The sequence below is a fragment of the Chiloscyllium plagiosum genome, chromosome 2, assembly GCF_004010195.1.
Source record: "Chiloscyllium plagiosum isolate BGI_BamShark_2017 chromosome 2, ASM401019v2, whole genome shotgun sequence".
Lineage (NCBI taxonomy): Eukaryota > Metazoa > Chordata > Chondrichthyes > Orectolobiformes > Hemiscylliidae > Chiloscyllium > Chiloscyllium plagiosum.
Window position 1 is genome coordinate 4,562,866 of NC_057711.1, and position 14,011 is coordinate 4,576,876.

The window sequence follows — 14,011 nt, forward strand, 5'->3', positions numbered from 1 at the left end:
TCAGCACTGCCTTCCTAACCTGCAATCTTCTTCCTGACCTCTCTGCCCCCACCCCAGTCTGACCTATCACCCTCACCTTGACCTCTTTCCACCTATCACATTTCCGACGCCCCTCCCCCAAGTCCCTCCTCCCTACCTTTTATCTTAGCCTGCTGGACAAACTTTCCTCATTCCTGAAGAAGGGCTTATGCCCGAAACGTCGATTCTCCTGTTCCCTGGATGCTGCCTGACCTGCTGCGCTTTTCCAGCAACACATTTCCAGCTCATTTTGTACCCCCCAACATTGGATTGTCTCATCGGCTCAATGTTGGCAAAACAATAAATTCGAACTAAATTGAGTTTTAGTATCCTGGGCCATAATTTAAACTGATTGGTTAAATTTGAATTGTTGTCAAAACAGCAACCAAAACTCAGGTATCCATTTCACAGCCAAATGTTACATATTTTCAATTTTCCAATACACTCTGGGACTGCTATCTGGTCATGTCACAGGTGCTTGTTGGCTGTCAGTGCAGAACAACATTCAGATTAGATTAGATTACAGTGTGGAAACAAGCCCTTCGGCCCAACAAGTCCACACCAACCCGCCGAAGCGAAACCCACCCATACCCCTACATTTACCCCTTACCTAACACTACAGGCAATTTAGTATGGCCAATTCACCTGGCCCTGCACATCTTTGGATGGTGGGAGGAAACCGGAGCACCCGGAGGAAACCCACGCAGACACGGGGAGAATGTGCAAACTCCACACAGTCAGTCGCCTGAGGCGGGAATTGAACCCGGGTCTCTGGCGCTGTGAATTGAACCCGGGTCTCTCTTAAAGGTACACTACACGTCTTCAACTTCATTACACTCTGAATGATGATCCCACACCCCCAGGTACTGCCAGAAAGTTCACACCCAGCTCCTATTCATATCCTACCGTAGAGGCTTGTTCTGTGCTGAAAACACATTGTATTACCCCAGGACCTTGGGTTACAAAAAAACTTGTATTTAACTAGTAGCTTTTACACAGATGTTACCGGGACCGGAGGGTTTGAATTATAATGAGGGGCTAGATAGGCTGGGACCTTTTTCCCTGGAGGGAAGGAGGCTGAAGGGTGACTTTATGTAAGTTTATCAAATCATGAGGTGCATTGATAGGATAAATAGACAAAGTCCTTTACTGAGGGAAGGAGAATCCAAAACTAGAGGACATAGGTTTAGGGTGAAAGGAGAAATATTTAAAAGGCTCTTGAGAGGCAACATTTTCACACAGGAGGTGGTGCATGTATGGATTGAGCTGCCAGAGAAAGTAATAGAGGTGGATACAATTGCAACATTTAACAAACAGGTACATAGATAGGAAAGGTTTAGAGGGATATGAGCTAAATACAGGCAAGTGGGGGTAGTTCAGTTTAGGAAACCTGTTGGCATAGATGAGTTGGGCTGAAGGACCTGTTTCTGTGCTGTATGACTCTATAACTCTCTGACTGTATTTGGATGAAGGAATTAAGGGCTTATTGCTAAATTTTGAAATGGCACAAAGATTCATGGAAGGGCAGGTAGGAGGTGGGAGGCTGCACAAAGACTTGGACAGGTTGAGCGAGTGGATAAACAAGTGGCAGATGGAATACAATGTGGAAAAGTGTGAGTTATGCACTTTGGTAGGAAGATTAGTTACATGGACTATTTTCTAAAAGGGGAAAGATTCAGCACTTTGAAGCACAAAGGGACATAGGGGTCCTAGTTCAGGATTCTCTTAAAGTTAACATGCAGGTTCACTTGGCAGTTCAGAAGGTAAATACAATGTTCACATTCATTTTGAGATGGCCAGAATACAAGAGCAGGGATCGACTACTGAGACTGTATGAGTCTCTGGTCAGACCACATTTGGAATATTGTGAGCAATTTTGGGCCCCATATCTAAGGAAAAGATGTGCTGGCCTTGGAGGGGTCCAGAAATGGTTTACAAGAATGATCTGAGGGATGAACAGTACATGGTGGCTTAATGGTTACCATTGCTATCTCATAGCGCGGGGACCCAGGTTCATTTCCGCCCCCAGGCAACTGTCTGTGTGGAGTTTGCATGTTTTCCTGTGTCTGTGTGGATTTCCTCCGGGTGCTCCAGTTTCCTTCCACACTCCAAAGATGTGCAGGTCAGGTGGATGGCCATGCTAAATTGTCCCATAGTGTTCAGGGATGTGCAGTCTAGTTGTATTAGCTGTGGAAAATAAAAGGTTATAGGGATATAGTGAGGAGGGTCGATCTGGGTGGGTGCTCTTTGGAGGGTCGGTATAGACCCAATGGGCTGAATGGCTTGCTTCCGCATTGTAGGGATTCTATGATTCCAGGAAGGGCATGTCATATGAGGAGCCGTTAAGAACTCTGGATCTGTACTCGATGGAGATTAGAAGGATGGGGGTGAATCTGAAAGAAACTTACAGAAAACTGAGAGACCTGGTGGGAGTGGACATGGACACGATGTTTTCACTGGTAAGAGAGACTAGGATCCAAGGGCATAGCCTCAGAGTGAAGAGGTGACCCTTTAGAACTGAAATGCAGAAGAATTTCTTCACAGGGTGGTGAATAAGGCCATAAGACATAGGAGCAGAAATTAGGCCATTCAGCCCATTGAGTCTGCTCTGCCATTCAATCATGGCTGATAAGTATCTCAACTGCTGAAAATGTGTTGCTGGAAAAGCGCAGCAGGTCAGGCAGCATCCAAGGAGCAGGAGAATCGACGTTTCGGGCATGAGCCCTTCAAACTGGAGAAATCTGAGTCCATCCCTTGTGGTTGGAAGGTTCCTAGGCGGAAGATGAGGCGCTCTTCCTCCAACTGTCGTGTTGCTATGGTCTGGCAATGGAGGAGTCCAAGGACCTGCATTTCCTGGGTGGAGTGGGAGGGGGAGTTGAAGTGTTGAGCCACAGGGTGGTTGGGTTGGTTGGTCCGGGTGTCCCAGAGGTATTCTCTGAAACGTTCCACAAACCTCCTTCCACCTATCCCCAAGTCCCTCCTCCCTACCTTTTATCTTAGCCTGCTGGACACACTTTCCTCATTCCTGAAGAAGGGCTCATGCCCGAAACGTCGATTCTCCTGCTCCTTGGATGCTGCCTGACCTGCTGCGCTTTTACAGCAACACATTTTCAGCTCTGATCTCCAGCATCTGCAGTCCTCACTTTCTCCTCCCTGATAAGTTTCTCAATCTCATTCTCCCCCTTTCCCCCAGTAACCCTTGATCCCCTTGATACTCAGGAACCTATCGATCTCAGTCTTAAATATACTCAATGACCCGGCCTCCACAGCCTTCTGTGGCAGTGAATTCTATAGATTCTCTACTCTCTGGCTGAAGATGTTTCTCCTCATCTCCATTCTAAAAGGTCTTCCCCTTACTCTCAGGCTGTGCCTTTGGGTCCTCGTTACCACATTATAAGAAGGATGTGGAAGCTTTGGAATGGGTTCAGATGAGATTTACTAGAATATTGCCTTGGAATGGAGGGAAAGTCTTACAAGGAAAGGTTGAAGGACCTGAGACTGTTTTCATTAGACAGAAAAAGGTTGAGAGGTGACTTAATTGAGACATGTAAGAGAGTTAGATAGGGTGGACAGTGAGATCCTTTTTCCTCTGATGGTGATGGGTAGCACGAGGTGTCATAGCTTTAAATTGAGGGGTGATAGATATAGGACTGATTTCAGAGGTAGTTTCTTTACTCGGTGAGTAGTAAGGGCATGGAATGCCCTGCCTGCGACAGTAGTACACGCACCAATTTTATGGGCGTTTAAATGGTCATTGGATAAACATATGGATGAAAATGGAATAGTTTAGGTTAGATGGGGTTCAGATTGGTTTCACAGGGTGGCGCAACATCGAGGGCTGAAGGGCCTGTAATGCGCTGTGATGTTCTATGTTGTATGTTCTACGTTCTAATCTACCCATGTGTGAGGGACCTTTATAAGAATTAGTTTTCAGTCCCCACTCATTCACTGGTTCAGTTTGACTCCATTCAGTAGATGATGTTAATTTTTTCTCCTTCAGGTAATGCGTGATTACATAATGAGCTGGGTAGAGAGTCATCATCATCATTGGCGGTCTAACTGGGGCTCGCCTGCCATTTCAAGGCTGAGTGTAGAATACCTGGTGGAGGATGTAGGTGTTTGTGTGTCTTTCTTCCCAGTGGATTCACAGGGTCTTGGGCAGGCAGTGTTGATGGGATTGCTCCAGTGCTTTCAGATGCCTTCCACATGTCAAAGCTCAGGGTGAGGAGTGACTTCTAACTAAGATTATATTTGAGTCAATGAAATCATTCATGTCGCTGTCAGTGACTTTGGACAGGGAGAAATGCTCGCAGGTGATTTTCGTATCATCAGGGAGTAATAGTGACTGTTCCTGTTATACTGAATGAGCACAATCTCATACAGAGATTTCTCAATCTTTGTAACCTTGAGGAGATTACTTGGTCATTTGCTGATCTGTCGCCTGATCACATATGCATTTGTCTGCCAAGTACTGATAGAAAATCAAGAATATTGCACCATAAACTGTGTATTTTATTTGTGCATTCACCCAACCAGCCAGGTCAACTGATTTAAATAATGTTCTTTAAGCTCCTAGCTTGCTGTTGTAAGAGTGACAATCCAGCCCCTCGAGCCTGGCTGCTCACTATGATCATTGATAAATTCTGTGTCTTTTGGTCCTGTTCCACAGCCACCTGATGAAGGAGCACCGCTCCAAAAGCTAGAGCTTCTAAATAAACCTGTTGGACTATAACGTGCTGTTGTGTGCTTTTTAACCTTATGGATAATTTGATCTTGGCTCAACTCCACAGACCAGCAGGGCTTTAATAATGCTTCACTTCCCTACAGTTCAAAAATCTACTGACCTTAAATCTTGATTAAATTGAATGACCTAGCCTTCACTGCTCCCTGGGGTCTCGATTTCCTTAGATTTATGAACCACTGAAAGAAGAATTTCCTCCTCACCTCTGCCTTAAATTGCCAACATGTTATTTTAAAATGGTGTTCACTATTTCTAGTTTGACTCCATTCATGGGGAAACATCTTCTCAGCATCCATTCTGTTAAACTCCTCATAATTTTGCCTGTTTGACTAAGATCACCTCTCATTTGTCTAACCTTCAATGAAGGTAGACCCAATCTGCAAAATCATTCCTCATAAAGTGACATTCCCAGGAATTAAACCAGTGCACTTCATATAAACATAGGAAATGGGAGCAGGAGTAGACCATTCAGCTCATCGAACCTGCTTTACCAATCAATATGATTAAGCCATTGCTCATCTTCAGCTTCATCTCCACTTACTGGATTAGTGGTGCTGGAAGAGCACAGCAATTCAGGCAGCATCCGAGGAGCAGTAAAATCGACGTTTCGGGCAAAAGCCCTTCATCATTCCTGATGAAGAGCTTTTGCCCGAAACGTCGATTTGAAGGGCTTTTGCCCGAAACGTCGATTTGAAGGGCTTTTGCCCGAAACGTCGATTTTGCCTGTCCTCGGATGCTGCCTGAATTGCTGTGCTCTTCCAGCACCACTAATCCAGAATCTGGTTTCCAGCATCTGCAGTCATTGTTTTTACTTCATCTCCACTTACCCACTCACTCCTCATATCCCTTCACTCCCTGCTCAAACATGTTACAAACTTTTGAACCCCAAAATTACAGACAAAACTAGGCTAATCAGCCAGTATTCCCCCCAACCCCGCTGCCCTACTACCCCCAATCAGTTAGATCAAGGTTAACATAACTATTTCAAATTCCTACCAACACTCAATAATCTTTCACCCTCCCTTTGCTCATGAAACATTGATCTCTGCCTTTAAAATATCCATGGCAAATAGGGTTAACGAGAATCCAAAGGAATTTTATAAATATTAGCAAGTTTTGAGAAGATTTGTAGCTCAGGTTGAAGTTCTGGATGTAGGTTTGCTCACTGAGCTGGAAGGTTGGTTTTCAAATGTTTCGTCACCATACTAGATAACATCTTCAGTGAGCCTCTGAATGAAGCCAATATTATAAATATATTAAGGACAAAAGGGTAACCAGGGATAGAATAGGGCCCCTCAAAGATCAGCAAGGAAGTCTATATGTGAAACTGCAGGAGATGGGGGAGATACTAAATGAGTATTTTGCATCAGTGTTTACTGTGGAGAAGGACATGGAAGATATAGAATTTAGGGAAATAGATGGTGACATCTTGAAAAATGTTCATGGTATGGTGGAGGAGGTGCTGGATATCATAAAATGCCATGAAGGTGGAAAAATTCACAGGACCTGATCAGGTGTACCCTAGAATTCAGTGGGAAGCTAGGGAAGTGATTGCTGAGTTTCTTGCTGAAATACTTGTATCATCGATAGTCACAGGTAAGTTGCTGGAAGACTGGAGGTTGGCTAATGTGGTGCCACTGTTTAAGAAAGATGGTAAGGAAAAGCCAGGGAACTATAGACCATTGAGCCTGATATCGGTGGTGGGCAAGTTGTTGGAGGGAATCCTGAGGGACAGGATTTACAAGCATTTGGAAAGGCACGTGCTGATTAGGGACAGTCAACATGGCTTTGTGAGTGGGAAATCATGTCTCACAAACTTGATTGAGTTTTTTTGAAGAAGTAACAAAGAGGATTGCTGAGGGCAGAGCAGTGGATATGGTCTATATGGACTTCAAGTAGGCATTTGACAAGGTTCCTCATGGGAGACTGGTTAGCAAGGTTAGATCACATGAAATACAGGGAGAACGGGCGGCACGGTGGCACAGTGGTTAGCACTGCTGCCTCACAGCGCCAGAGACCCGGGTTCAATTCCCGCCTCAGGCGACTGACTGTGTGGGTTTGCTCCGGTTTCCTCCCACAGTCCAAAAATGTGCAGGTTAGGTGAATTGGCCATGCTAAATTGCCCGTAGTGTTAGGGGCAGGGGTAAAAGTAGGGGAATGGTTCTGGGTGGGTTGCGCTTCGGCGGGTCGGTGTGGACTTGTTGGGCCGAAGGGCCTGTTTCCACACTGTAAGTAATCTAATCTAAACTAGCCATTTGGATACAGAACTGGCTCAAAGGTGGTGGTGGAGGATTGCTTTTCAGACTCGAGGCCTGTGACCTGTGGTGTACCACAAGGATTGGTGCTAGGTCCATGATTTTTATCATTTATGTAAATAACTTGGATGTCAACCTAGGAGGGAAAGTTAGTAAGTTTGCAAATGACACCAAAATTGGAGATGTAGTGGACAGTGAAGAAGGTTACCTCAGAGTACAATGGGATCTTGATCAGATAGACCAGTGGTCCAAGGAGTGGCAGATGGAGTTGAATTTAGATAAATGTGAGGTGCTGCATTTTGGAAAGGCACAGCACTTAATGGCAAGGTCCTGAGGATTGTTGCTAAACAAAGAGACGTTGGAGTACAGGTTCATAGTTCATAGTAAAGAAGGCGTTTGGTATGTTTTCCTGTATTGGACAGAGCATTGTTTACAGGAGTTGGGAGGTCAAGTTGCGGCTGTACAGGACATTGGTTAGGCCACTATTGGAATATTGCCTGCAATTCTGGTCTCCCTCTTGAAAGCGTTTAGAAAAGCTTCGCAAGGATGTTGCCAGTGTTGGAGGATTTGAGCTTTAGGGAGAAGCTGACTAGGTTGGGGCTGTTTTCCCAGGAGTGTTGGAGGCTAAGGGGTAACCTTATAGAGGTTTATAAAACCATGAGGGGCATGGATAGCGTAAATAGACAAGGTCTTTTCCCCAGGGTGGGCAGTCCAGAACGAGAGGGCATAGGTTTAGGGTGAGAGGGAAAAGATATAAAAGGCACCTAAGAGGCAATTTTTTCACACAAAGGGCAGTATATGTATGGAATGAGCAAGTGGTGGAGACTGATACAATAACAATATTTAAAAGGCATTTAGACGGGTATGTGAAAAGGAAGGATTTGGAGGGATATGGGCCAAGTGCTGGCAAATGGGACTAGATTGGGTTGGGATATCTAGTGGGCATGGATGAGTTGGACCAAAGAGTCTGTTTCTGTGCTGTACATCTCTATGACTCTGCTTCTGCTGCCTTTACAGGAAGGGAGTTCCAAATACTCAATAAGACCATAAAATGTAGAAGCAGAAATCAGCCATTCAGCCCATCGAGTCTGCTTCACCATTCAATGAGATCATGGCTGATCTGATAATCCTCAACTCCACTTTCCTGCCTTTTCCCCATATCCTTGATTCCATTACTAATTAAAATCAGTCTATCCGAGCCTTGAATATACTGATTGACCCAGCTTCAATAGCTCTCTGCAGTAATAAATTACACAGGTTCACTAGCTACTGAGGGAAGAAATTCCTCCTCATCTCTGTCTTAAAAGTCCAACCCCTTATTCTGAGACCACATCCTCTGGTCCCAGACTTTCCCACAAAAGGAAACAACCTGCCTGCATCGACCCTGTCAAGTCCTTGTTGTTTCAATGGGTTACCTCTCATTCTTTTAGACTCCAGTGAGTGCAGACTGAATCTACTCAACCTCTCTTCATAAGGTGGTCCCTTCATATGTGGTATCAGCTGAGTGAAATTTTTCTGGACTGTCTCCAAAGCCACCATATCTCTCCTTAGATAACAGGCCCAAAACTGTTCACAGTATTATAGTTATGGTCTGACTAGTGCCTTGTACAGATACTAGTGAGAAAAAATTACTTCTCATCTCTATCTTAAATGGACAACACCTTATTTTTGACTGTATAACCCTTAGTTGTAGATTTTTCAACAGCAGGAAACATCATTTCCACATGTGCCCTCTCAAGATCCCTTAGGATCTCATGCAACAATCAAATCACCTCTTGCTCTTCCGAACTCCAGCAGATGCAAGCTCAGCCTGCTCAATCGTTCCTCATAAGACAACCTAATCATATCCAGTTTTGGTTTGGCAACCCTTCTCTGAACTGCTTCCATTGCATTCACAACCTTCCGTAAATAAGGAGACTAATTCTCTACTCCACATGTGATCCCAACAGTGCCCGGTCTAAGTGAAGCATAACCTCACTTTTGTGTTCAATTCCCTTCTCAAGGTATTATCAACAATGCGAGCAGGCAGCACTTCCAAAGGAATAATCTACTTACTAATTTTAAGCAGTCAAGAGGTGAATTACTTGCCGCTGCATTCCGAACCTCTGACCTGTCCTTGTAGCCATTGTATTTATATGGCTAGTCCTGTTCAGTTTGTAGGAAATGATAATCTCCAAGATGATGATAGTTAAGGTAACAAACTGAATATTAACAGGTAATGGTTAGATAATCATTTCTTACAGATGGTCATTGTCTGGCATTTATGTGGCATGAATGTATTCACCATGGAAGAGTAGTGATTCTTTAGCTGAGGGAGAACACAACTTGCTCAGGAAATACAACCTTGAGATTTTCCTTTCAATCACTTTTTCAAAAGGACAAATAAGTTTCACCCTGAACAGATGTAGAGAGTTTTCTTTTTAGAAATGGTAGAGATCAGATGGACACTTATTCAAAGCAAGCTTTCTTCCAAGCCAACTCGATCTTAGCAGGTCTCCCTCCAACAGCACAAAATTAGGCAAGAACCTTGTTTTTGTGGTGGTAACATTTCATATTTCATATTTCTAACTATTGTAAAACTAGTATTTGCATAACACATTTTCTGGGCATCTTAGAGTTAACATTGAGCTAAACACGTTTCATTTCTGGCATTTAATCAAGGGCAAACATTTAAAAGAACAAAACAGTTTGAAGAGATGATGTCAGCTGATGGCAGAAGTGCTGATGGAGACAATTTCACACAGCACTTTGGCACCACTCCAGTTGCAGTTCCAGCCTGAGCTGGCCCCAAGCCCTGTGACCAAATTTCAAGTTGGCTCAACTGTTGCTTAAACAGGAAAAGCACACACTGAACCTTCCTCCCTTCCAAGAAAAAGTTCATGTGTCAGCTTTTCAAATGTCAACAAGACAGAGTGAAAAGAACTGGAATTTCAAAAAAAGTCTGCAATTTGTAAATCTGCAAAATGTAGGAAAAACTAAAGATAATTCTTATTTTTATCTAATCTGTTCTTTCTGATTACCTATGTCTCAGGAGTCTAAATGCTAATCCTATGCTGCTGCAAGCCTGAGTGGCACAGCAGGTTAGGCAGCATCCAAGGGGCAGGAGAATCAAAGTTTCAGGCAAGAGCCCTTCAACAGGACTGAGGCTTAAGAGCCGAGGAGTTGGAGAGATAAATGGAAGGTGATGGGCTGGGGAGAATGTAGCTAAGAGTGCGATATGTAGATGGAGGTGGGGGTAATGGTGATAGGTCGGAGAGGAGGGTGGAGCGGATAGTGGGAAGGAAGATGGACAGGTAGGACAGGTCATGAGGGCGGTGTCAAATTGGATGATTGGATCTGGGATAAGGTGGGGGGAGGGGAAATGAGGATACCAGTGAAATCCACATTGATGCCATGTAGATGGGGGGGTCCCAAGGCAGAAGATGAGGCATTCTTCCTCCAAGCGTCAGGTGGTTAGGGTGTGGCGATGGAGAAGGCCCAGGGCCTGCATGTCCTTGGTGGAGTGGGAGGGGGATTTGAAATGTTCAGCCACGGGGTGGTGGGGTTGGTTGGTGTGGGTGTCCCGGATTTGTTCTCTGAAGCACTCTGTGAGTAGGTGCCCTGTCTCTCCAAAGTAGAGGAGACCACATCGGGAACAAGGGATACAATAAATGATACATGTGGAAGTGCAGGTAAAACTCTGATGCACGTGGAAGGCTCCCATGAGGACGTTGAATAGTTCATCGACTTCACCGACACATTCCACCCTGACCTTAAGTTCACCTGGACCATCTCAATCACCTCCCTCCCCTTCCTGGACCTCTCCATCTCCATCCATTGTGATCTACTCAACACAGACATCTTCTACAAACCCACCGACTCCCACAGCTACCTGGACTAACCTCCTTCCACCTGCCTCCTATAAAAATGATATCTCTTATTCTCAATTCTCTGCCTCTGCTCCCAGGAAAACCAGTTCTACCAAAGAACACACCAGATGGCCCTCTTCTTCAAAGATGGCAATTCCCCCTTCCACATGGTCGGTGATGCCCTCCAGCACATATTCTCTACATCCCACACCTCCGCCCTTGAACTCTACCCCTCCAACCCGCAACAAGGACAGAAACCCCCTGGTCCTCACCTTCCACCCCACCAACCTCCGTATAGATCACATCTGCCATTTCCGCCACTTACAAATGGACCCCACCGCCAGAGATATTTTTTCCTCCCCACCCCATCCGCTTTCCGTAAAAACCATTCCCTCTACAACTCCCTTGTCAAGTACGCCCCGGCTCCATCCCCCTCCAGTTTATCTCTTTACCACCTCGGCTCACAAGCCTCATTCCTGATGAAGGGCTCCTGCCAGAAACGTTGACTCTCCTGCCCCTTAGATGCTGCCTGACCTGCTGCGCTTTTCCAGCACCACACTCTCGACTCTGATCTCCAGCATCTGTAGTCCTCACTTTCTCCTAAGACCTGAGTGGATCCATTCTCCTCTCCTTTGAAGGTGGAAAGAAACTTCATAGGGAGTCAAACTGTCCCGACCTCCTGTGTTCCTGGTTGAAGCAACAGCCAATAGTCAATTCTCCAAAGCTCCAAACCCACAACCACTTCCATCCAGAAAGACAAGTAGATACATGGGAACACCACCCCCTGCAAGTTCCTCTTCAAGCCACTCACCATCCTGACTTGGAAATATATCGCCGTTCCTTCAGTTTCGCTGGGTCAGAATCCTGGAATTCTCTCCCTAAGGGCATTGTTGGTCAACCTACAGCACATGGACTGCAGCGGGTCAAGAAGGCAGCTCACCCCCACCTTTTCCAGGGGCAATAAGGGGCGGGTAAGAAATGCTGGTCCAGTCAGCGACACCCATGTTCCATGAATGAATGAGAAAACAGTCAGGATAAAGTTATCAGTGATCTTCTTTACTTTGATCCTTCATGGCATGTGGGCATCACTGTCAAGACATCCATTCAGAATGCTCATCCAAGTTACCAATCTCTAATGGCCCTTGAACTGATCAGTTTGCTTGTGCTTTTCAGAGGGCAGTTCAGAGTCAGTGACATTGGTGGGGTCTGCAGTCACATGTAGACCAGCAGATATCCCTCCCTAAAGGGCATTAGGTCAGCTCTGAGAGAAACTGCCAATGGCCTGGAGCACTGTGCCTCAGCTGGAGAATCTCTGAACCTTCTTGTTTAGCTGCTGGTAACAATAGTCAGTCTGAGGCCACCATTTTCTCCCTGTCTGCGTTCAGGTGGAGTCCAGTGAGTCTAAAGTCCTGTGATTGATAATGGCTAACACATTAAAGTGCAATGACATGACTGGATACAAACAAGGTAAAAACAATGACTGCAGATGCTGGAAACCAGATTCTGGATTAGTGGTGCTGGAAGAGCACAGCAATTCAGGCAGCATCCGAGGACAGGCAAAATCGACGTTTTGGGCAAAAGCCCTTCATCAGGAATAAAGGCAGAGAGCCTGAAGCGTGGAGAGATAAGCTAGAGGAGGAGAAAGTAGCATAAGCAAATGTGGCTGTGGTAGCGACTTTTTTTATATAATATATTTTTATTAAGAAAAAATAGATTTTTAAATATTAGAAATACAAAACAATGCAATTCAAAACAGTACAAAAATAGTGCAAAATTAAACCCAAATAATAAAAAAGATTCCCCAACCCACCCTCCTGTATGAATGTATAAACATATAAAATTTTAAAAAAACCTAAACTACAACCCGACAGGCCTGGGGGGTTTTCTGATATCCAACCTAGCAAGATATTCTTCCTTGCATAGAACATAAGAATATTGAAAAGTTTTTTCTTATGTGCATCTGCAGGAAATACAATGGGTAGGCCCAAAAGGAGAGAAATATGGTCCTTCTCCAGCCCTACACCTAAAATCTTCTCCATTGGGCTCGCCACAGCGCTCCAATATGTTTGAAGCCTTTCACAAGACAATGGGTAAGAGTACCCGTACAGACCTTGCACTTCGGACATGCTGAAGATACCCCTGGTTTGAATTTTGACAAACGGTTTGGGGCTAAGTGGACCCAGTCGAGAATCTTCAACTGTAAAGCAAATTGATATCTTCCTTGCATTCTCCCAAATATCCTCCCATGCCTCTGAGAAGACCTCAACACCCAGCTCTCTTTCTCTCATCTGAGGTGGCATCCCCCCCCAATTGGTGATATAAAGTACTGACAGAGAATGTACTCTTAGCCCTTAGTACCCCTCTTTCTATGTCAGATTTGCAGGGATCAGTCAAAAGTGTGGTCTTTTTTTGAATAAAATCCCTAACTTGAAAAGCACGAAAGAGGTCTCTGTTAGGTAACTCGTTGTTCCGTACTAACTGATCAAAGGACATCATTAAATAAATCACCCATGCAAGATATACCCCTAGCTGCCCAATGTTTAAATCCTGAATCTATCATACCCGGTTGAAAACCCGGTTTAAATCCTGAATCTATCATACCCACTAAAGGTCTAAACAAAGATGTTTAGCCAATATTACCTTCCCTCTGCCGAATTGCCCTCCATGCTTTAACAGTATTGATGACTATTGGGTTATGGCAATATTCCCTAACTGTCCTCACCATGTCCAAAAACAGCAAACTGGTAAGGGGGCACCTTGCCTGGGAGGCTTCGATATCTAGCCATATTGAAAGAGGGTCCCCACAAACCCAATCACTCATGTAGGTCAAAAGTGAGCTTCATTGGTAATTTTTAATGTCCGGAAGGTCTACTCCCCCTAATCTGTGAGGCAACTGCAGTTTAGCTAATTTAATGCGGGGCCGTTTACGGTGCCAGATAAAGGAGCTGAACCAACTGTTCAGTCTCCTGAGTGTTTATTGAAAATCAGGGGGAGCATCCGTATAGGGTATAGCAAACGAGGGAGAATATTTATCTTAATAAGCACTATCTGACCCAACCATGAGACTGGAAGTGCCTCCCATCTTTGGAGATCTTGTTTAATTTTTTCAAATAATTGAGTAAAATTGGCTTTGAACAGCCAATCCAGAA

General features: G+C 44.8%; 2 protein-coding genes across 2 annotated transcripts in view; one reads left to right on the forward strand and one right to left on the reverse strand.

Annotated features, from left to right (window-relative positions):
- The window catches only part of LOC122556526, a 186,952-nt gene extending 177,825 nt beyond the window's left edge, over nucleotides 1-9,127 (reverse strand). The window contains exon 1 of the mRNA XM_043703276.1: nucleotides 9,099-9,127. The gene's annotated coding sequence lies outside the window, so the exon portion shown is untranslated. The remainder of the gene's footprint in view (nucleotides 1-9,098) is intronic.
- Nucleotides 1-14,011, forward strand: part of LOC122539526 (selenoprotein P-like) — a 128,002-nt gene that overhangs the window by 89,516 nt on the left and 24,475 nt on the right. The gene's annotated exons all lie outside the window — the stretch shown is intronic.